Raw genomic sequence first — 24,811 nt, forward strand, 5'->3', positions numbered from 1 at the left:
CCAGCCCCAAGAGTCACCCCCTGTGCCCCAGAGGATCAGCCAAACCCTCCTGCAGCTCTGGCAGCCTTGGGGCTGTGCCCACTGCCCTGGGGAGCCTGGGCAGTGCCCAACCAGCCTCTGGGGGAAGAACCTTTGCCTGAGATCCACCCTGAGCCTGCCCTGACACAGCTCCAGCCATTCCCTGGCTGCTGTGCCTGGTGTCAGTGTTTCCTCTCAGTAACATCACCTGTGTGACCCCCAGGGTTGGTTATTTTGCCCACTCCTGTTCTCAAAGAGTGAAAGGAAAGAGCAGAGAAGACAAACTTTGGGCTGGCTGGAGGAAACACAAGTCAGAGACTCAAATCCCTGGAGGTGGGGCAGCTCAAGGTGGGAGGATCCACCTTGCTGAGCCCTGGATTTCTCCTCTTCTGCACCAACCCTCCGAAACTCCTACCAGGAGTCACAAATGTGGAGCTGGAAGGAGTGGAGGGAGGCTGGAAGAACAGAGAGAACATTTGCTGCAGGCTCTGCGTGCGTGAGATTTATTTGATCTAATAAATTAAGCATTAAAACAGAGCCCACCATCCCTCTCTGCACAGCACCTGGGGTGGGGGTTTTTTTTGCCTCTCTTGCAATTATTTCATCTGCCAACACAAACAATAAATTCTGTCAGAGCTCTTTTTAGTGCATTGAACACATCTCTGACTGGTGCTTAAGGCAGGAGGCTCTTCCTTGGTTTTAGCCAAGACTTTGATTAAGAAGCATTTTGGGGGTGGGAAAGAAAGAACACTTATTTTAACAGGGCAAGAGTGGGGGAGGGTGATCAAGCAGGATGAAAAAGGAAACCTTGTCACTGTGTCATGTTTAATTTGGTTCCTTGCCAGGTTGCTCAATTCAATTCAAATTCATGATCACACCTTAATGAATTCGATGGGGAAATTAAAATTTAACTATCTGCTCATGAAATGTTCATGCTGTTGGTTGTGTTTAATGACTAAAGACAGGATGTGTGGAGTCAAAAAAAAGGGAGAGAGAAGTCTGGTTTGCTGTCAGGACACTCTATAAAACGTGTTTAATCCTCTGGGTTTCATATTGAAAAGCAAACATGGGCTCAGACAGAAAATGGGTTCCCAGGAAGTTCAGGGACAGGGGTTTTCCACAGGTGTGTGTGTGAGGGATGTCTTCAGGGCCTTCAGGAACTCCATCAGAGCCCATGGGCTGGTGGAGGAACCTGCAGGGTGGGATGCTGGGCTGATCCACACCTCTGGAGTGCCCTGGGAGGTGGTTCCTGGGCCCAGCCCAACCCTGCTCTGCCCCTGGGCTCTGGGATGCTGCTCAGGAGGGGCTGGATCGTGGTGGTCCCAAGGCAGAAGAAGCCCTGCCCAGTTAGTCCCACCTCAGAAAGACACTGCAGCCCTCCTTGGGTCATCCCCCTGCCCTCCTCCACTCCAGGAGGAGCTCCTGGAAGCACGTTGGATGTGCCTGGGGATGGGACGGGGGACGGAGTCTGTCAGGAGTGTCTCCCACCCAACAGCAGCTTGGAGGACTCCAGAAGACACTTGACAACTAAAGAAAGACCTTGTGTCACTCCCAAAGGTCCCCAGTGGTGGGGGGGATCCATCTCATGGACACTTTTGATGGGATTCAGGTTCTGGAGCAGGAATTGTTCGGGTTGGAAAAGCCCCCTGGGATCACCGAGTCCAACCAGCCCCCGGCACTGCCAAGGCCACCAGTGCCCCCTGAGCCCAAGGGCCACATCCACAGGGCTTGGAAACCCCTCCAGGGCTGGGGATCCCATCCATGCCGGGGCTGGACAGCCCTTTCCATGAGGAATGAAAGGAGGGAGGTGCCTCAGGAGGAACAGAGAAGTGTCACGTCTGGAGGGGAGGGAACCATCACTGCTCCGATGGGTTTGAGCTGATTTAATCCACCAACCCCCCCCCTCCTGAGCTGCTCTGGGGGCTGGGGGAGGAGATGGACCCAGAACAACAAAAAGGTATCACAGAGAGAGGGGGGGTTAATATTTAATACATAAATTAGAAGATCTGTGCCCTCCCCAGCCCCACCAAGCCCTTTGCTGGCAGCAGGGAGCTTCAGTCAGCTCCATTCCAGCCCCAAAAAGGGAGTGAACCCCTCCAAAATATATCAAAGACAGTCCCACTCGAGCAGCTGGGGAAGGGGTAAGGGGGGCAAGTGTGGGAAATGAAACCAGCAGTGCTTTTACTCTGTGTTCTTTGCAAAGTTACACAGAAACTGCCCCACTGAGCACTGAACACTCCATAAAACCAGGAGTGGGAGGCCTGGAGAGCTGCTGAATCCAGGGAAAGGGCAAATCCTCCCGCAGGTGTTGGAGAAAAGAAGCGTAAAAGGAAAAAAAAAAAAAAGAAAATAAAAAAAGAAGAGGTCAAATAAAAATAAAAATGGCTGTGGAGGAGACTGGAATAGCAGCACATTCCAGCACAATCCCTCCTCGATTCCTGGGAGACCTGGAGGAGATTCTGGGAGAGTCCAAAACCTGTAAGGGCTGGAAATACCAGAAATTTCTCACAATTTCTGCAGAAATAAACGCTTCATTTGTTCAAAGGCAACCCGTGAGGAACCTTGGCACTGCTCTGCTTGACAATCCCTGTTACCAAATTTTCCTTCAACCTCCTCATCCTTCCAGGATGTTGGGAAGCACAGCAGAGCCCTCCTGCCTCCAGAGGTTTGCTCCTTTGTCTTTCCAACCCGTAGCAGGGACGAGTGGAGCTAAAATCATGGAGCATCTTCCATTTTTATTTATCTTCTGATTTTATTCAGAAAAGTTTCAGAGGCAGGTCAAAGGTTGGGGGGATAAGTGTTAAACTGGTAGGGTTCTGACCTTGTTAGATTCCCAGGGTTTCTTTTAGATTTCTTTTAAAAGAAAGTTCAGATTTTCTGGTTTTTTTTCCCTGTAGCTTTCTTTTAACCAAGTGGTTTGTTTTCTCAGTGGAATATTCACTGAGGTCAGAGAGCCCAGCCAAGCCTGAAACCCCTCGTGCTACACGAGAAACACCTGGAAAGCCCTGAGAACCTCGGAGAACCTGCAGGGAAGGGTTGGGAAGGTTTGGGAAGGGAAGGTTTGGGAAGGTTTGGGAAGGGAAGGTTTGGGAAGGGAAGGTTTGGGAAGGGAAGGTTTGGGAAGGTTTGGGAAGGTTTGGGAAGGGAAGGGAAGGTTTGGGAAGGGAAGGGAAGGGAAGGTTTGGGAAGGGAAGGTTTGGGAAGGTTTGGGAAGGTTTGGGAAGGTTTGGGAAGGTTTGGGAAGGGAAGGGAAGGGAAGGGAAGGGAAGGGAAGGGAAGGGAAGAGATGGTGTGAGAGCAGCAGTGCTGGCAGTGCAGGGAGAGAAAGGACACTCAGCCGAGCTCCTCTGTGTGCCAGAGGACAGAATCCCAGCCCCGAGGCAGCGTGAGAGGCTCAGGAACACGGGGACAGCAGGGACAGGCAGCAGGGCAGCACCTCCACTGCCCTGTCACCCCCTCAGCACGTCGAGGGGAGTCACAGAGCAGCCTGGGAGCAACAAATGGGTTTGGGGAGGAGACCAGACCTCCACAATCCCCGGGATGAGCTCCGTTGGTTGGAACACGGGGATAATAATGCCAAGGTTAAAGGTTCTACCCCAGGATGAGCTATTTGCTTAAGGTTTGGCCTCGATGGTCCCCGTGGGTCCCTCCCAGCCCGGAATATTCCGTGAATTCCGTGCTGCTGTGCCCTCCAGGCAGCAAAGCTTTTTGCAGAGCTCAGCAGAGCGTGTCTGACGCTCGGACCTGTGTGTGCCCAGCTCCTAAATTAGCACGAGAGGGCAGCCCGGACAAACCCGCCGGGATTCGGGAGAGTTCCTTAATTGAAAGGCAGAGTTTGGAATGCTGGAGGGAGCGGGAAAGGGGGACACAGCACCTGGGAGCGGGGGAAAGGACACATTCCCTGGGAATTCCCACATTCCACCCCAAAACTGCCCCTTGGGACCGTTCACTCCCAAGCAACCAGCCCTGCCCAGCCTTCCCCATCCCGACGGCAGACTGTTATCTTCAGATATGCAAAGCGATGCAAATGAGGTATAAAGATGTTAATTACGCCGAAGGAATTAACTGCTCGTTACCTTAAAACTTCCTGCTCGATTGTTTCCATTACTGCCCCTCCTTTTCCAGCGAAGGACACGCACCAGCCACCCCAGCCGGGATGCTCCAGGCATTCCCCCTTTCCCGCAGCCTTCCCATCCCTGCCCTCCCCCAGGAGGCTGCTCGGCCCTTCCCATCGCCGCTGGTGCTCCCGACTGGAGCCAGGGCCGCATCTCTGGGCACTGCTGAGCTCCCTGCTGAAGTCCCCGAGGGCAGGACACGTCCGGGAGCGGGATCTGCTCCATCCACGACTCGGGTGGAACCGGGTCGTGTCCCCCACCGCAACATAACAAAGCTGATGAACGGCCTGGAAACCCTCTGACATAACCCAGGAGATGAAATCCCGGGGAGGTGCTGCTAATGGTCAAATCAGATCGGGCAATGTGCTGTGAAGAGTCGCTTTGTGGCAGCCGGGGAAACAACCCAGCGATTTAACGCCGACACTCGTTGCCATCCCTTGTTTTTGTCCGCGGAGATGCCCGGGCTGATATCCCGAGTCATTCCTCACGCTGGCAACTTTCATCTCGTTCCACTCAAGCAAGGCCTGTAAACTGCCTTCGTTAAAACAATTAAATTACAGAAGCAGCGTTTACACAAATCCTGGCCCGTCACTGATGGCAGCGCTTAGAGCTGTGTCTGCCCGTGCTCCCCAATCCATCAGGGACAATTTGCCAGCCTAGCTGGTTAAAATATATTTAAATGAGGGGTTGCTGCACTTCGAGACGGAGGAAATATTGCCCAGGGGTGGAGCTGAACAATCCCAGCTCGTGGTGCCACCTCTCTGCACACAGAGATGCCCACCCCTGCTGGGTCCCTGCAGGGTGGATGTGCCTGAAACTCCTGGGGATCTGCTCCAGAGGGGTTAGGGAAGGAGCTAAACCCAGGATGGGAAGGGAAGGAATAGAAGGAAAGGGTAAGTAGCTTCTCCAGCACCGTGAGAAGTCAAAAGCAGGTCAACCTGCACGTCCCTCTCCTGTCCCAGCCAGGCCAACAACGAGGGTGAGGGCAGGGATGGAGCCCAACAACACATCCCACCCCCCTCCTGCAGTGCCTCCCCAGCCTGGGCAGCTCAGAAGGGTTTTTTTTCTGCAGTTATTTCCCCTCAGTGGGTTTCCTTCCATGCTCTTCCCACTCTCCCATCATAAACCTGCAGCGGGTTCCTGCAGCGAGGATTCCCACAGCCCAGCTCCTCCTTTGGACTGAGCTGAACCTGCCTCCTGCTGACACCACCCACATCCCCCCAAACTGCCCCAAGAGGCTGCCCCAGGGCAGAGCAGAGCGGGACAATCCCCTCCCTCTCCCAGCCTGATGCTCCTGAGCACAGCAAGTATTTGAGCCTGATCTCGGTGGGAGTTGGGGCACAAAACCTCCCACTGGGATGGAGGGGCTCCAGAAAGATTTATCCTCCTCTCCCCCTGGAGAATCAGGAACTGAAATGCAGAACCTCCAACATGGGGTTTGCACCCTTTGGCCTCTCTCTCCCCTGGGCTCCAGGCCCTGCTCCACCGGGGAGCAGCAATTCTGGTGCCTCCAGATTTCCCCTGCTATTTTATCAGCTGAGTGTCTGCTCCTCACATCAAACTTTGGGATCCAAAGGGATAACTGAGCTGCCCGTGTTTAGGAAGCCCTTGGAGACCTTTGGGGATGTTTGTGACCCCCAGGGTCTGCACAAAGGTGACATCCCAACCCTGAGAGCCCTTCCCACCCCGTGGCCCTGCACGAGTTCATCCTGCAGCTGTTTGGGCCAAAAAATAACACACACAAAGGCACTGCCTGGGGCTGGCTGTGTGAGTGACCTGAAAACCTCCCTTTTCTTGCTTTAAAAGCTTCAAAAAAAAACCCCAAAAATTGTACACAAGGGTGTTTTTGTCCATCATGTCCAGCTCTGGGCTTAGATCTTCACAGATGGTCCCACCAGCCTGTTCAGGGCTGAGATCTGAACCAGCTCATTTATCAGCACTGGCCGAAACCCAGAATTTCTCTTCCATGGCTAAGTCTGACATTTTAAGCTCCTTTTTCAGTCCAAATCCAAACCCAAACAGTCCAGATTTAAAAAACTCCCCGAGGAGGAGAAAGTTTCTAAAAATGTTGCTGTCACATGGTTGGAAATATTATCTTGTACCTGGCCAGGTCTGTTCTAGGATCCAGCCTAAAGTCTCAGTTTTAATAAGAATGGGATTTAGCTCAGGACAGCAAATGTTTGACTAACGTTAAAAGAATGTCCACATGTTTTGGGGAGAGAAACGAAAAAAAAAGGGGGAAATATTAATTTTTCTGCTTTCCTGGGTGAAAAGCTCTTTGCAATCAGGATTTTTCCCTTTGAGATGCTCCCATTATGAGAGCAGCACATTTCGAGGGTGCTTGGGAGCAATTTTTCCCTTTAGTGCTTGAGTTGAAAAGGGTTTTTGGAGCTCAGCAATGAGGGTGGTTTCTACCTGCCCTCGAGCCCAGCCATGCCTGGAGCAGGGAAGCTCCTTTGGATCCCCCTTTTGAACTATTTTTCCTTCTCCCTTGAAGGTGAGCCAGGAGTTTTCCAGCTCCTAGGTTCACCCCAGGGCGTGAGGCCTCTTGCTCAGCCCAAAACCAAATCCAATTTATCCATCAGAGCTTGACATGAAAAAAAAAAAGGAGAGTTCCTACGTGTGGCCACGAGGGATTTATATCTGAGGCAATAACTTAATGCCACAGCAAATGCTTTAATTTCTTTGTGGTATAAATTAGCATAATAATCTGATAATGATATATTAGAGCCTGTAAAAAAAAGTATAAAAAAATAATAAAAAAAAATTTAAAAAAAAATAAAAAGGAAAAAGAAATCACACAGGGCTCAGCATTCCAGGAATTTAAAACCAAGGAAAGGCTCCACTTTAACTGGGTTAAATAAAAGGTTTAACAGGGGAATGATGCCCAAAGCCTTGGGGGGCAGGTGTGGCCAACCTGTGAACTGCAGGGAGCTCAGGAGGTGGCACAAGGGGCTGTGACTGCAAAATGGGATTTTAAAACATCCAAATGCCCCCAGTGAGGTCTTGGGAAAATCCATCAGAGAGAGAAAACCAGAAAACTTCTCAGGGGTGATCCTGAGAAATCTGCACCGATCAGAGACCTCACTGCAGATCCACCTTCCTTTCAGGCTGAGCTTTATAAATTAGGAATATCTACTAATTTCTGAAGAAGATCATGGAATTGTAGGATTTTTGCAAACTACATGAATCCCACCTCCAAATCCCACCTGTTTCCAGCTGAATGCTGCTGCTTTTTTTGGTGTTTTGGTGCTGGTTTTTTTTTTTTCCTTTGAAGGGAACTCCATGGAAGGGTGAGGCTCGAATTAAACCTGAGCTGGAGCTTTTGTTCACACAGAAAACTCCCCCAAAATCCAGGCAACTTTGGAAGAGGCTTAAAAGTAGGTGTGTGGGTAAAATCTGAATTTTAAAGTGGTTTGAGGATGCTTTGAGTCACTTCAGCAGAAGATGCAACCTTAAATATCTTTATATATATATATATGGCTTTACATATCTGGGACTCAGCTGGAATTAAAGATAAAAACTTGCAATTTTTAGGCACCAAATGGGATTTTTAGGGAATAAATCCCCGGTTTTGAGGTCAAATCCAAGAGTTTTATGGGGAATTTTGGGATATTTGGGGATTTGGGTGGGTTTGGAGGTATTTTGGTGTATTTTGGGGGAATTTAATGGGGCTTGGGGTGGATTTGGAGGCATTTTGGGTGGAATTTGTTGGATTTGGGGAGGATTTTGGTGGCTTCTCATGGCCTTTGGGGCTATTTTGATGGGATTTTCAGGGATTTGGGTGGACTTTGAGGGCATTTTTGGGTATTTGGGGTATTTTGAGGGGATTTGGAGGGTTTAGAGGATTTTGGGGACGATTTGGGGGGGTTGGGTGTGTTTTGTGTGTATTTCGGGTGGATTTGATGGAATTTGGGAATTTCCTGATGTGGTTTTGTGGTTTGGGAATATTTTAGGAGGCCTGGGGAAATTCTGGGATATTTGGGGAGATCTGGGGGTACTTTAGATGTATTTGGGGGGATTTGGGGCCGTTTTGATGGGATATGGGGCTATTTTGATTGAATTTGGGGGGGGTTTAGTGGGGAATTTTGAACAATTCGGGAATTCTGGGGTGAATTCTGTCATTTGGGGGGAATTTTGATGGATTTTGGTGGTTTGAATGTATTTTCCTGAGATTTTGATGGGATTTGGGTGGATTTGGAGCCCTTGGGGTGAATTTCAGTGGTATTTGGGGGTATTTTGTGTGGATTTTGGCAGCGTTTCGAAGGAACTTGGGGGAAATCTGGAGTACTTTTGGCTGTTCTGGGGGTGATTTTGTTTAATGGTGTGCTTGGCATGAATCCCATCAACATCTCTGTGCTCAGGAGAAGGAATTTAGACAGTCACAAGTGAGACAGACAGATAAAATACCCCCTCCCCAAACGACTTGGGGCTTGTTTTCAAACCTCAACTCACGGCAAGAACCTGGAAACTAAAAAAATGAAGCAGCAAAGAAGCAAAACACCAGAGAGGAAACAGCTCTGGTGTTCTGAGGGGAGCAGTTCATCTCCTGAGAAGCTCGTGGCCTGATCCCAGATTTCCAGAGCAAAGCTGAGATTTCCAAGGGCATTTGAAGAGACTCCAGAGGTCTGAGCCTGCTCCTCTGGCCATGTTCCTGCTGAGCTCCCAAATCCTCAGCATGAGTTCCCATGTGTTCTGAAGCTCCATGTGCTCCTCTCCAAAGCTCTGGAGCACCAAGATTTCCATCTGGGAGCTTCCCAGCTCTCCCAGGTTGGATGATTTTCCGAGACCCACAAGGATGTTCTCCCTGGCTGAGACACCAACCTCATTTCCAGCTTGAGAAACCAAAGCTGCTGCTTTCACTTGGAGACATTCCCAAGTGCTGCAGCCAAATCCTGACGTGCTTTTGGAACTCTTGGAAGCTGGAAATCCCTGGATGCTTCCCCTCTGCTCTGCCTTGTCCCACCAGTGGGGATGAAAGCATTCTGAGCATCCCAGCAATTATCCCCACCAGGAATTCCAGCCCTGGGATTCCCCCTGAGTTAAATTTACCCAAGGGCTTGGAAAAACCCCAGTGCCTGTCACATCTGGCACATCCTGGGGTTTCCATGCTCCCAGGGTCCCAGACCTGTCACCCCTCAGGATAAAAGGCCTCTGGGTCAGGACTGGGGAATGGGAACTCTCCCAAGGGATGCTGCTGTGGGATCTGGCACATGGAACATTCTCCAGCTTGAGGCAGGAGTCGGATTAAAGGGCATTTTTTTTTTGTCTGTCCCCTCTTTGGGGCTGGAAGGAAGGTAAAAAAGGCTGTTCTGGGGTTTCCCAGCCCGGAGTGACCTGACAGTGGGAGGCATTTCGGTGTCTGGAGTGTCCTGGAAAGGTCAGGGTTGGAGTCAGCAAGGAAAGGGCTCTTAAACTGCCTTTCCCATCCCTGCCTCTGGAGTAGGGACCAAAGTAAATCACCATCAGCATCCCTGTTGTGCTGGGGAAACTGAGGCCTGGGAATACTGGGACTTGTGGAATAACATCCAGCTGGGGGGGGCTGAAGTGCAGCAGCTCCAGGCTCTCCTTGTCATTCCCGAGCCATCCAACTTCATCCCTAATGGTGCAATGAGAGATTTGAAATAGCAGAGAGTGCTCCAGGCACTGCTGCCCCTCAGCACAGTCCCACTGGGCACACAGTGGGATTCTTGGGGTTGTTCTGTGCAGGGCCAGGAGTTGGATCCCTGGGGATTTGAAGGGACTCCAGAGGTCTGAGCCTGCTCCTCTGGACCACGTTCCTGCTGAGCTCCCAAATCCTCTGCATGAGTTCCCATGTGTTCTGAAGCTCTGTGTGTTCCTCTCCAAAGCTCTGGAGCACCAAGATTTCCATCTGGGAGCTTCCCAGCTCTCCCAGGTTGGATGATTCCAGCTCGGGATATTCTGATTTTAAAATTCTAAGGTCCTCCTTTACCTGGCAATGTTCCCAAGCCCTGGGTGCACGTCCCACATGTCAGCCTGTCCCACACTCCATCCTGCCGTGGGAAATGGCTTTTCCTTGTCTGGAACACTTTGGAAAGGGCACCAACCTGCAGCCTCATCCTTGTCTGCAGCACACAAAGGCATTGGAGGGGAATAAACCCCCCCAGGCTCTCTGGCTCTCCTGACCAGTTCTATCTGCTCCAGGAAGGTTATTCCCTTCACAGCAACGCCATTTAGGAGGGGATAAAGGTTTTCCAGGGAAGCAAGCCTTGACCCAAACCTTCACTGCCCCTGTGCCCACCCAAAGCATCCCTCCTTCTGCCCTCCTGGGGCATCAGCCCCTTGGAACACCCCTGGCATTAATGGGGTGGGCTCCCAGTCCCAGCCAGGGGGTGAAGCCCCCCAGGGAATGATGGCAAGACCTTTGGAAGTCCAGGAGAAATGAAATCAGTGCAATAGCATTTGTTTGGTTTGGAGTCCTCACCCCCATCCTGGTGGCATTTCAGGCTCTTTGGCTGCAGTCCCCCCCCTCATAAAGCAGCAAACATCACTGAGAGCCCTGAGTTTCAACCTACCGGTTTTAAACTCGGTTTTAAACTCAGTTTTAACCTGCTGATGGCCCTGGTGGTGCTGGTTTAACCCTGGCAGGGGCAAGGGGCGCAGGGCAGCCCCAGCCCCTCTGTCAGGGCACTCTGCCAAAGTCATTAAGATGAACCGGAGTTTATTTTATTTATTTCCTCGATTAATTTTATTTATTTCTTTCATTTTGTATTATTTTATTTTATATACTATTGTCTATATTATTTTATTTATTCTTTATTCGATTTATTATTTATTTAATTTATTACTCGATTTACTTTACTTATTGATTTATTTATTTTCCTTTATTCATTTTATTTTTGAGATTGAAACATCAGTTTCTCGGGGCCACATGGCCTGAAAACACGTTTGTTTTTCATTCTGCTGAGCATCCCTGAGTTCAGGGCTGGGGGAGGAAGGTGTCTCTTCATTCAGAGCATTTGGATTTCTTTTTTTAGGTTTTTTTACCTAAAATATCCCTTTGACCCGTGGGATGAAGGGGAGGGGTGGGAATCCCAGTGCTGGGAATATCTTGGATCCTTCAGGCTGGGGAAATGGTGTTTGAAGAGGGGGGATGAGCTGGGTGAGAGGAGCTGTTCTTATGTTTAAAACCAGAAATCCCACCTGCTCCCGTGCTGCCTGGGCAGGATTCCACCAGGAAAAGGTTTTTCCCTTAACACAGCACATGGAAAACACACAAGGAGCAGTTGAGGGCACTGGGTTTCTTCCCTGGTTTCTTGAGCTCTCCTTTGGGATGGGAAAACCCCCTTTTTGAAGGGCCAGCCCAACCTGCCAGCCCAATAAACCAGTCACAGCCCTCACAATGGGGATTTCCAACCTGCAAACGAAACTGCCCTTTCCCAAAAAAAAGGCAGCTCATGACTGACCACACTCATTTGGGATCTCCAGGCCTGGATCTAAATATCCAGGTGTGAGGATAGAAATCATTCTATCAGCCCTGTGGGACAGGAGATGCCCCAGAAATATTTGTTGGGATTCTATTACTCTCTCAGTGGATCAGGTCCAGCCTCCACACTCTGATTTGGGAGTCCAGAAGCCTCCACAAGAGTTTTGTGCAGTCCCCAGCTCATCAAGGATTCAAATGCAATAACACCATTTATAATGGATTTAAGGGGGAAAAAAAAATAATTCCCTTCATGCATAATTTATTTACTCCACAAATGTTTATAGTGGAAAATGTGCTGTGTTAGCTGGGAAAACTGCACAGCCAGCAAAGGGAGGGCAGAATTCCCACCCCTCCCCTTCATCCCACGGGTCAAAGGGATATTTTAGGTTGTCAGGTGCTCCTGGTGCTGATGAAAATCAGTCATTCCAGGCTGAGCTGTTCCTCAGAAACACATCCCAGCCCTGATTTCCAGCCTGGGGCTCCACATGTGTCACCCTGAATCCCCCTGCCCAGCCCATGTGGCAACAATTCCCAGGAATTTGGGAGCCTGAACCCTCCTGTCCTGCCCTGTGCTGTTGTTGGTGTTGTGACTGCCTTGGAGGAGTCTCAGGCTGCAACCTGGGATCTCAAATCCTTCAAGGGGATCCAAAATCCTCCAGGAGACCCCCAGGAGGAGCCTCACGTAGATCCTGGAAGATGCAGGTTCCATGAAAAGAGAAAAATCACCTCAGGGACCTTCCTGGAGGAGCCTGGAGCTGCTCCCTGGGACATCAAGAGTCCTGAGAGCAAAACAGTCTGGGAAGAGTCTTGGATGATTCCAGGAGGACACTCAAATCATCTGGGGCAGCTTCCCTGGAGCTGGTTTTCCCTCCAGAGAGTTTGGGGTGCTCCTGTGGGGATGGGGGGTCCAAGGATGGGCCTCCACCAGAGCTGAGCTCCCCCAGTGTCGGGAGAGATGGGATTATTCACCTGGCACAGGGAGATGGAAGCAACTCTGAGGGACAGGGGGGCTTATTACTGGTCTTGCACTAATTAATTTTCTCCCCCCTGCCTGACAAGGTGTTGAGTTCAGTCCTTCTGGGGCTCAGTGACCTCTCTGTGACCTGGGAGCTGGGGCTCAACAAGCCCCAGGGAAAAAGGGGAACCATAAATTTACCTTCACTCCCTAAAATAAATTACAAGAAATTAATGTCCCATAATGAGACAATTTGTCACTGCTGATAGGCCTGGCTTTAACAGAGGCTTTTAAAACAGCCCCATTAATTTATATGGCTTTGCTATTTAATACTTAAACAGGATGAATCTTGCTACAAAGGCAGTTTACTTGGAAAGCAGGGAAAGAGGAGGGGAGAGGAGGGGAGGGGAGGAAGGGAAGAGTTTGTGCCTCTGGCATAAAACTGGCTCTTGCCTTCAGCTGAAGGAAAGGTGGTTTCAGCCCTATAAATTGAGCTGATGGATGCAAATCCTCTTGGGAAACGGGCTGAGACCCCCAAAAGTCAAAGGTGACAATGAAAACAGGAACATCCAATCTCCAGGGCCCAGCCCTACGTGCCCAGCAAGGCCCTGGCTCCTGCTTTCCACTCATTATTCCAAGGTTTGCCCATCTCTGGGACAACTGGCTGCTGGGCAGACCATGAGCAAAACCAGGAAGGGAGACCTGGATCCCAGAGGGAAATCAGAGCTGCCTGTAAGGTGGACTCTCCTCCTGCTGGAGAGGGACTTTGGACAAGGGCAGAGTGACAGGACAGGGGGGTTGGGATTAAACTAAAGAGAAAAGGTTTCGATGGGACATTCTGAGTAAATCCTTCCCTGGGAGGGTGGGGAGGCCCTGGAATGGATTTCCCAGAGAAGCTGTGGCAGCCCCTGGATCCCTGGAAGTGTCCAAGGCCAGGCTGGAGCAACCCAACCCATTCCACGATTCCCTGCTCCCTCCTTCTCCTCCAAACCCTCAGCCCCAGGTTTGCAAGAGGCTTTGCAGATGCAGCTGAACTGAGAGGTGCTTGGAGCAGAGGATCTCAGGGCTCTTCTGGCCACCAGCCAACCCCTTCCCTTCCCTCTGGCTCCTGCAGGTGGATTTGGGGATGCACAGAGCAGGGCTGGTGTTCCCAGAGCAGGGAATGAGCAGCTGGATTTCTCCACGTTTTCATCCTGCCAGTCTGCCCCACTCTGTCTCTGCCGAGGCTGGAATGGCAGGGCTGAGGTATTTAAGCACCAAAAAGCATCCAAACCCTTTGGATGGAGCTCCTGCCTCTCCCCTTTTCCAGGCAGAAGGTTCATGCCAGGCAGAGTCCCCACGGTGCCCTGTCCCTGTCCCTCCACGTGGGCTCTTGCCAAGCCCTGGAGCGTTTTCCTGAGGTCACTGGAGGAGCAATCCTGCAATTCTGACCTTTCCCTTGGATCTTTCACTGCTGCAGACACAGAGGGGGACTCACAGCTCATAAAGCAAGTCCATCTTGCAGGGTGGGCACTGCTCAGCCTGTACCTGCTCAGGGGCCCTGGGGAGACACATTTAATTAAACTCCCGTTTTCTGAGCTCAGCTCACTCCCTTCTCCCAGAGATCTTTATTCTTATTATTGTTATTTTCCACAGCCTGTTGTTATTTGAGAGATTTCTTTTTTTCTTTTCTCTTTTCTTTTCTTTTCTTTTCTTTTCTTTTCTTTTCTTTTCTTTTCTTTTCTTTTCTTTTCTTTTCTTTTCTTTTCTTTTCTTTTCTTTTCTTTTCTTTTCTTTTCTTTTCTTTTCTTTTCTTTTCTTTTCTTTTCTTTTCTTTTCTTTTCTTTTCTTTTCTTTTTCTTCTCCCCAAGGGCACATCTGCCCTGCCAGGGTGGGGTTCACAGAGGGAAGGGGGTGACCCCCAGCACATCTGGGAGCCCTGCAGGGCCCCAGCTCTGCACCAAACACCTGACCTGCTGCAGGTCCTCACCCTCATCAGATTTACTGCTGACCCTTCAGCCTAATTAGAAATCATTTTGGTGGCAGAAATTCAGTATTTCAATACCCAAAGAGGCTCAGTGTCCTCTCAGGATTACACTGATCATGGAACAAAGGCAGAGCCACCCCATTCCAGCCACTGAAATGCCAGTGAACTTCATGGATTTCCAGCAGGGAGTTATTGCAGAATCTCAGAAGGATTGAGCATGGAAAAGACTTCTGAGATCATCCAGTTCAATCTGTGACTGATCCCCACCTTGTGCCATGTCCAGTCATTCCCTGGACACCTCCAGGGATGGGAACTCCACCATCCCTGTCCATGAGGACAAGATGAGTCTGACCTGGAGCACAGAAAGTCTTTTGTTTTTTTCTTTCTTCCTTCCTTCCTTTTCTTCCTTCCTTCCTTTATTTCTTTCTTCTTTTCTTCCTTCCTTTCTTTCCCCTCCTTCCTTCCTTTTCTTTCCTTCCTTTCCTTTCTTTCCCCTCCTTCCTTCCTTTTCTTTCCTTCCTTTCCTTTCTCTCCTTCTCTCTGGACTGGTCTCCTGCTCACACTTCTTTCAGGTGCTGTCTGGGGCTTGTTCTGCCTTTTCTCTTTGTATCTTCAGCAAATAAAACACTCCATGAAACTTAACCAGTCCTTCAAGACCTCAATTCTCTCTTTAAATTTTGGCAGGTGGGTTCCCACTGAGGCTGCTGGGTCAGGAATAAAGGCAGCAGGTCCTGTCTGGGTGACATTTCTGAGATGCACCAACCCCGAGAACTCGCCCGTGCCCCCTTCAGATCCCACCCCCACTTCTGCTGGGGCCAAGGAACCAGTGAGCTCAGCAGAGCAGACATCCCCTTTATTTTTATGGGATTCAGCCTGGTGGAAAATCCCTGTCTCGGGCAGTAAAACCCCAGGGCTGAGCAGAACATTTCCTGCTGGGTCCCAGCTCTGGAGAAAGGGCAGCAACGCTCAGGATGTGCTTCAGCAGCTGCTCAGGGGGGCAAACCCAAACCCATTCCTCTTCCCTTCTCCCGTCCTGGAGCACGAGGAGGTTTCATTGCCCTTATCATTGGCTCAGTTTGCAGAGCATCAAAGCTTATTAATGCTCATAAAAATCACCTCCTGCTGTTTCATCTGTAACCACTGCATTTCTTTTTATGGCCAGCTCGTTCCACGCTCTGATCACTCAATCCTGCAGGTTGGCTCAGCACTCATTTCATTCCCATTATCCATGGGCACAGGATAATACAAGCAATAATCTTGGCCTATTATTCTGACAACACAAAACCCCATTAAGGTCGATGGTTCAAGAACTCATTTGACTTTGGGCTCGTTAAAATCAGCCACAAATGCCACTTGAAGAGCCAGGAGATCTCTGGGAATGGGAGCAGGAGGGACAAATCCTTCTCTTTTTTATTTTTTTTTTTTTTACTCCCTAACACTGAAGGGAGTGTTCAACAAGATTTCCATCCTATGAGAAATGCTAATTTTTGGGAGCGTTTCTTCAATCTGAACCAGAAGGAAATGCAGGAGATGTTGCCCACAAAGGCCCTGCTTTGCCCCCACAAGGCAGATTTTGGCAGCAGGGGTGGCTGGCAGGTCCCTGGCACTGAGTGACGAAGGAGAAGGAGAGAACACTCCATGGATGAGGTGACATTCCCAGCAGGGAGATCAAGGCACCAAGGGGTAAATAGGATGTAAGGGACACAAAATTCCCCCCAAGAAATGGGTCTGTAAGTGTGTTAAGTGGTAAAGGGCAGATCAAAGAAGTCTCTGGGGCACCTTCAGCAGCGGGGAGCAGGCAGTGCCATATTTCAGAGAATCATGGAATTATTAAAGTTGGAAAAGCCCTCCAAGGTCACTGAGTCCCCCCTGTGCCCGATGCCCACCTTGTCCCCCAGCCCAGAGCACTGAGTGCCACAGCCAGGCCTTCCTGGGACACCTCCAGGGGTGGGCACTCCAAACCTCCCTGGGCAGCCCCTGCCAGTGCCTGACCCCCCTTTCCAGGAAGAAATTCCTGCTGATGTCCAACCTGAGCCTCCCCTGGCACAGCCTGAGGCCGTTCCCTCTCCTCCTGTCCCTTGTTCCCTGGGAGAAGAGGCCCATCCACAATTCCCACACAGGGAACTGGTGGAAGGGATCTGATTCCCTGGGAGAGAAGAGGCCCATCCACAATTCCCACACAGGGAACTGGTGGGATGGATCTGGATCATCAAGTCCAACCTGTGACTGATCCCCACCTTGTGCCCCGTCCAGTTGTTCCTTGGACACCTCCAGGGACGGGGATCCCCCATCCCTGTCCATGAGGACAGTGGGAAGATGCCCTGAAATATGGAAATAGCACTTGAGAAGGGCTTCTGCAGAGCAGAGCCTGTGTTGTGGCTGTGACAAGATGAAATGCCTTCTGTCCTGCCACTGCTTTTATAGAAAATGTCATTCTTAATATTAAAAAGTCATAGAAGATGGATAAGGGTGCTGTATTTATGTATTCAGATTTGTAAATATCCACCTGAATATTAACCTTTCTATTCCACAGTCACATAGAAGCCTGTATTTAATGAATTCTGAAACAAAGTTTGACGCAATTTATTTGAAATGAGAACATTAGTTTTCAATTCCTCTGGAAAATATCACCGAAATCAGTGCTGAAAGTTTAAAAAAAAAAAAAAAATTAAAATGAAGCAACCCTGTAATTTTCAAAAGGAAATGGATGAGTCTGAAGTGCAGAGTCACCCTAATTCCCAGCAATTAACTCTGAAGGGCCTCCAGAGAGTTTTCTGCTGCAAAGAAGAGTTAAAACATTAAGTCCCTGCTTCCTCTGAGCCTTTATAGGTTTGTCATTAGTAGATCCTTATCTTTGCAAGGATAGCCACGAAATAGGGAAGCGCTCGCTGGAGGGGCTGGAAATCCATCCCAAATCTTTGTCCCTGGTAAAGGCAGAGCCTCATGGAAAGGTTACCGAGCCAAAAGCAGCTCAGCAGCTCGGGATGCTCCTCCTCGACCCCCGGGGACGTGGCCGGGCACGAACCGCGGCTCGCTCCGGAGAAGGGCTGCAAAGAAGGTCAGAGCAGGGTTAAGATCCTCTTTTTCCCCTCCACTCCAGCAAGGAAATGAGTTGTTTTGCCCCGCTGGAGACTCCTGGCCGACATCCTTTCATCCCCGCAGCTTTCTCGGGAGCTCAGATCCATCCCTGGCTGGGCAAAGCCCCGGAGGCAGGGGATGAAATGGTCCTGCAGAGCTCACGGGGTGAATCCCTGTCCCCAGGAGGACCCTGTGCCTGCTCCCGGCTCACACTCGGCACAGCTGAGCAAAAAAACGAGGCTCGAGAGCAGAGAAGTAAAAGGAGAAAGAACAATTGGTATTTGCCAGCACATTTCCCAGCTCCTGGGGGCTTTTTTTCTCCTTCTTGCTGTTCCTTTCCCCCAGCTGAGGCAGGAATGGCTCCTCCTTTTTTCAAGGCTCTACCCAATATTTTAATCTCCAGAGGGACCCGAGGTGGGTTTGTCTTTCCATCCCTCCTGCAATAGAAACGACTCAGACAGCAGAGATCTCCCATCCCTAGAAAATAACCCCAAAAAGGAGGAATATAGAGCCTGAGGGTCCCTTCTTTGCTGACTTTTCCATGCATTTTCATCCCATCTTACCTGTGCCACTCCAGTTTCCTCCGCTGGCTTTTCTCCCACACTCCCAAAAGCAGCATCAAGTGTTCCCACTCAGCCATTTCCCCTTTCTAGGGATGCATGGAAGTGGCTGCAGGTTCCCAGAAGAGGCAGGAGGTGGATTGAGGGGGTGGATCATGGCAGGAGAGAAGATGAGGGCTCGGATCTCGCTGGGACCCACTGGGGCAGAGCTGAGCTTGTGCAGGCAGAGCCTGGCAGGGCTGGAGCTGCTCGTGCATCCCACCGTGGGATCACTGCCTGGAATCATGGAATAATTTGGGCTGGAAGGGACATAACAGATCATCTCATCCCAAACCTCCTGCCATGGGCAGGGACACCTTCCACCAGCCCTCCTGTCAAGTCAGGGGTTGAACTTGGCCTTCCTCTCACCCAGCAGGAGCCTGGGTTTGCTGCCTCCCTCCCTGCACTGCTGGGGAATGGGATGTTCCTGTCATGACTCCCTGACCAAGGTCAAATATTAGGAAACTGAGGCACAGGGGGAAATCCCTGAGGGCAGAAAATCCAAGTGTCCAGCCTGTGATTCCTAATGATGCAGGAAATCTGGGAATCACAGAACATCCTGAGCTGGAAGGACCCCCCAGGACCATCCAGTCCTACTCCTGGCCCTGCACAGACACCCCAACGACCCCACCCTGTCCCTGAGGGTGTTGTCCAACCATGTCCCCAGGTCTGGGGCTGTGCCCACTGCCCTGGGAGCCTGTTCAGTGCCCCACCACCCTCACAAAGCCCTTACAAGCTGGAGGAAGGAAAAAGCAGTGGAGAGACACAGAAATGGAACTGAGATCCCCTTCCTTCTTCCACAGGCAGCAGCTTCCCATATATTATATTTATATATAATGCCTTCAGAATTCCCAACCCACTTTCTCATGTTTCTGTGATTAAAAATATCACTGAAGACCCAAGAGCAGCACAGGAACTGCAGAGCTGACCAGCACCTCTTCATCCCTTCTCCTGCTTCCACCTAAATCCACCTGTAGCCCTCACAAAGACTTTAATCCCTTTAGTTATTCCGGGTTTGTGCAGCCTGGGGGGGGGAAATTCCTTGGCTCTAATGAATGTGGCTTTTACTGGGATTACTGTTATCACTTCCCAGAAGCTTTTTACACACTCACAGCATCTCAGCCAGGGTTTCCTTGGAAGGAAACCTGAAGCCTGTATTTCCAAGGAGCTCACAGGACACAGCACAGACAAACATCCACCCTGCAGACTCATCCCTCCAAATCCAGGCTGACTGAAACAATTGATATTGGACCTCTTGACTTCTGTATCTCAGCCCAGACAACAATCTTCACTCTGTCCTTAGGATGGTTTGGACAAATAACCCCAAGATCAGCCCCTGATTGTTCAGCAGTGAGAGGACAGAGCCAAAACTTCTCAGAATTCCTCCCTGCCTCCCTTTTCCCAGCTCTGTTTCTAAGGTTGCAGCCTCCCTGAGAAAGGTGAGTTGCCCTGGCAACATCTCCACACTCTGCCTGGACATAAATTACCTGTCAGAGTCTGAGGAACCCGTGAGCTGGGAGGATCTGCAGGGTTTCTGCTTCTACACAGGGGTTTTTCTTCCCCCAGAGAGAACAAGTGGTGCTTAAACTCTTCAGGAAATAAGGGGAAAATTAAAAGGGGGTAAAAAGGAGGTGGAATAGCTCATTCTGGAGAATGTAGTGAATATTTGGCTGTCGGTGATGAGGGAGACACAGGGGAAGGTCCTGGTGTTGGAGAGGAGGTTTGGGGGCCACAAAGGTTGTGGAGGTAGTTGGGGTAGGGGAAGGGACAGCCTGGTTCAAGGAGAAGGGACAGCCTGGTCCAAGGGGAATGGAGAGCCTGGTCCAAGGGGAAGGACAGCAAAGGAGAAGGGACAGCCTGGTCCCAGGGGGAAGGGACAGCCTGGTCCCAGGGGGAAGGGACAGGGAGCTGGGGTAGATGGATTCTGCTCCAAGAGGAGCTGCAAGTCCCTTTGCTCCTCATCTCCAACCACTAAAATCCAGGTTCCTCTCTGAACCCCACAGGGATGATCAGGGCAAGGCTATTTCTTTTTGTTTGTTGGTTGTTTTTTTTTTTTTTTAATAAACCTTAAGCCCTGGCTTAAATCCTGCACCCACAGCACCACAGGCTCCACAATCCTGAATTTCTACAGGCTTCTAGAAATGACAAACCTGTAGAAATCCCAATTTCTGCAGCAGGAGATGCAGCTTCTCCCTGAATAACACACCAGAAACCCCCTGAGCCAGCACTGGGGAAACCACAGAGACATGCAATGACTTCCAGGGATGCCCATTTTTCCAGCTCTCTGGACTTTCCTCTCCAAAAGGAGAAGCACAGCTACACCACTGGGTAAGGAAGGGCAGATCAGAGAGCTCAGCAGGAGCCTCCTCCCATGCACCAGGAGAGCTGCAGTGGGTAAATAATTCAGGAAAATTTATGTAACCTTAATTGGAGCATATTTGTGTGTCCTTAGGAGATCTCCCAGGCACCAGGGGTTGGAGCAGTCAGGCTGAGGAGCCTCAGCCACGCTGTTGGTGCCCAGATCCCCTGGAAAAAAAAACCTAAACATTAAAAAATTATAAATCCTATAGTTTCTTAACAGCCTCATCCCGTGTTTTCTCTTGGCAGGAGATCCTGAGGCCAAATCTGGGGAGAGAGGAGGGAGATGATGGATTTCCTTGGGCATATGAGGAAGGGGGATGCCTGAAGGTCTCCCTTTAAACCCTGTTCCCAGACCCACCTCTGGCACAGAAACACCAAAACCCACCCAGGCAAACCCCAGCATATCCTAACTCAGGCCAGGATCAAAGACCCCAACAGAACAATGTGTTTTCTCTTGGCAGGAGATCCTGAGGCCAAATCTGTGGAGAGAAGAGGGAGAGATGATGCATTTCCTTGAAGGGGATGCCTGAAGCTCTCCCACCCTTTAAACCCCATTCCCAGTTCCCCCTGGGCTGTCCCTGAGCTCTCCCACCTGGGCTGCTCCACCCATGGCACTGCAAGGGAACCCCCAAAGCCACCCAGCCCAAACCCAGCCCATCCTAATTCAGGCCAGGAGTCGAAGATCCCAAAAGAACGAGGTGCCCCAGAGCCATTAACATTCCAGGGGAGTGAAAAAATCCAGCCTAAATCTGCAGAGAATGTTCCTGCTGCTGCTGCTGGAGTTGGGGTGTCAGGAGCATTTCCACGGTGCCCAGCAGCAGGCAGGGAGATTTCAATCCTGAACACAACTGCTTTCATGGGGTTTAAATCTAAAACTATTTGGCTTTGCTTTTGCCTTTTTTCTTTTTATTTTTTCCTTTATTTTTGGCCTCTTGCTTTTAATAAGAAGAAAGAAAGAAAGAAGGGAGAACATCAGCACTGATCCTGGTGCCGGTGACAGTGTGAGAGCCATGATCTTATTTGTGATTTCAAAGGGAATTTAATAGGTCATTTAATACTCAAGGAGTAGGAAAAAATGTCAAGAAGGAGAAAAACACAGTCCAGAAGCAACATCATGGATATTGAACCTCGTGCTTGAGGGCTTTCAGCAACTCTCAGCTCCTGGGTTTTCTTCACTGACAAGAAACAAGATGTTTTTTGCTCATCAGGGCTAAGTAAGTCCTAATGAGTTCTGTGCAACAAGTGAGTCATCAGGTCAGGGCAGGGTTTGCCTGGGCTGTGTCTTCACGTGAGAACCTCCTCCTGCCTTCCTTAGGAGCTTATCCCACATCCAGCACCTCCTCCTGCCTTTCTTAGGAGTGTCATACTGGCCCCAGAGCTGCAGGATCACGGGCTCAGCCAGGAGTTTGACTTTAAAATATATAAATAGGGTTCTTTGTACCTTGAGAACAAGCCACAGCCTTGATCCCAAGAGGTATTTTTATTAATTTAGGGGAGAAAATAAGGGAACTTGGCAAAAGGGCACCACACGAGCTGGACAAAACTGTTCCACCACAATCCTGACCCAGCACAGACTAATCCAGAAGACTTAAGTCAAAATTCAATCCCTCCACAACACTTAAGTCAAAGTCCAACCTCTCCAGCTCCCAAAGCCACCCAGAGCATCAAGAAAGGGGCAGAGAAAGAGAAGCAGAGGGAGCAAGAAGAGAGCAGGAGGCAGAGGGAGAGGAGGATTGTGAAGCTGCCACTGGAACCTGGTGGCAGAGCAGCTCCCCCACGGCCAGAGGGCAGGGCTGGGGCAAACCTGGGCCTTTGGGGTCATCTGCTCTGGGCCCCATGGCCACCCCCCAGGGCCCACTGGCCACTCTGGGGGGCCAGGCCAGGGGGAGGGGCACCCAGATAATGTTTTGGGAAGCTGCCAGCGTGAACATCCTCTGACCTGCTCGGGCCAGAGGCACCAACACAACCTGCACTGAGGAGATTGAAGGCTGAAGCTCATTGAGGAGGCCCTGAATTCCTTGGGGAACCACCAAAGTCCCTGAAGTTCTACATGCTCCAAACTCCCACAATTGGTCACCCAAACCCAAATCCCAGCAGGAGCAGCCCCAAAGGGCACAGAAACACATCCCATGGACCATCAGCACTGCCCATCCATAGACACCCCTCCTGGCCTTGGGGAGAAGGGGCCAACTGAGGCTTTTGGGGGCCAGCACAGGAATAATCACTTGCATCCAGCAGCCAGACAGGGTATTTATAGAAAACCATTAAAACAAATCCAATCTCCTTATGCCCTGCCCTGTTCTCTGCTCAGCACATTCCCTTTGCTCCTGGAAGCAGCCTGAGCCCAAGGACATCACTGCAGGCACAGGATCCTGCTCCCTTTGTTTTTATCTACATCTGGTAACTGGGTTAAAATCTAAAGTAGGACTAATCAGGCTAAAAATAGCTCTGCTCCCACCACAGGATGAGGCCAACACTGCTGCTCACATCCTCACTGCTGCTCACATCCCACTGATGCTGGTGTGCTCCTGACACCTGACAAATAGAGGTAATTTAATTAAATTGTTCCCTTTCCCCCTCTATATTTACACCCTCTGCTCCTCAGCTCGGCCCAGCACTAAATGTCATGATGATCTTGGGATTATGAAAGCTCTCAGAGAAGAGATTGAGTTGAAAAATCTGAAGTCTCTCTGAGCGTGGGGGGTTGAAGAGGTGATTTGGAACGGGGTGACTTTATTCATTTCTCATGCTCTGGTTGGGAACAGGAATGGTTTGATAACTGGCAGTCCTGGTCTGATGACCCAAGAAGAAATATCTCTCTGCTGCCACGGGAGGATGATCCCCTTCAGCCAGGCTGAGAGCAGGAAAATCCCACTGACCCTGCAGCATCTGGAAGCCCCACTCAGTTTGTGCCTTTCCTCGCTGGTTCCTGGAGGAATTTTTCATGCCCTCAACCTGTTCCCTGCCCTGTGGCCCTGCTGGGCTCAGGGCACTGGGGCATGTCTGGCTCAGCAAAACCTCTCCTCTTTTTACAAACTCACCCCCCAAATTCCTCACCAGCCTTCACCCAGAGCAGTTCCTGGGCTTCTCCAGCCTGGTTTAGAGGCAGAGAGATGTCCCCCATGGATATAAACCCCACAGGCCTGTGGGAAATATCCCTCTTTTAGATTTAGAAAGACAAGACAAACTCAGGGAACAAAGAAACAAAGAAGGATTTATTCACCCACGAGGTCCTTCCCCCACTGAGTTTTCGGGGAGAAAGACCCTTTGGCTTTACATCTCATTCATTTTGCAGTTTGACAAAATCCCACCCTTTTTCAGATAACTTTAATATATTCATTTTTTACCTAAAAAGGTTTCTTTTCTCTAAAAAGGGGTTTTCCTTTTATTCCCATTGGCTGCAAGGCATCCCCTGTCGAGGATGGTGGATTTTTCTTAGCCCAAAGAACTCTTTTTGTACAAAAAACGGCCCCAAAAGATTTTAAGAACTCTTGCATGTCCCTTATCCGGCCGAAAAAGCCCCTGACACTCAAGTCCAGTGTTTTTGAACTTGGATCTCTTACAACTTCATGATACACTTATTTTTATTTACACTGTATTTTTATTTCTTGTAGGCTACACACACTGCCCCAGGAGAGCGCTCATGCCAGCAAATTTCCAAGCATTTTGCACTTTTTGGGAGACCCAAACCAGCAAAGGCAGAGAAAAACCCCCCAATATCATCAGTGCTCTGGATTTAGCAGGATTTGGCCCGTCCTGAGGCAGAGCTGGGGGTGTTGGTGCTGCAGGGGTGAGGCCCTGGGGTGACACACCAGGAGCTGAACCCCACAGGTTCTCCTTGTCCCCAGAGTGGCCCTTCTGAGCTGACAGGAGCAGATCTGCAGCCTCACATTTCAAGCTCTTCCACCCTGAGGAGCCTCTCTGGTGTCCTTGGATATGAAGAGCTTCAGGCCCAGAGCCAAATCACCCCCCAGGCCACATTTTATTGTGGTTTTTTCTGTAAGAAAACGGGAGCATAACTGATCTCTGCACAAGCTCCCCAGAAAACCCAGCTCCCAGCAAGCTTTATCCCAGCCCTACTTCCACCATCTCCCCATAATGGGGGCTATTTATGGCCCTGCCTCCCCAAAAATAAAACACATTCTTCAGGCCATTTGCAAGAGAGATCATCTCTGTTTCTCCAGCAAATGTATAAATGATGATAATGCAGCTCCAGACAGGCTCCCTAAGTAGGTCTTTGGCAGCGTGGGGAGTTGCATCAGCCTGTGCAGA

Source organism: Manacus candei, unplaced genomic scaffold (genome assembly GCF_025592945.1).
Source record: "Manacus candei isolate 608988 ecotype Guabito, Panama unplaced genomic scaffold, ASM2559294v1 h1tg000180l, whole genome shotgun sequence".
Taxonomy (NCBI): domain Eukaryota; kingdom Metazoa; phylum Chordata; class Aves; order Passeriformes; family Pipridae; genus Manacus; species Manacus candei.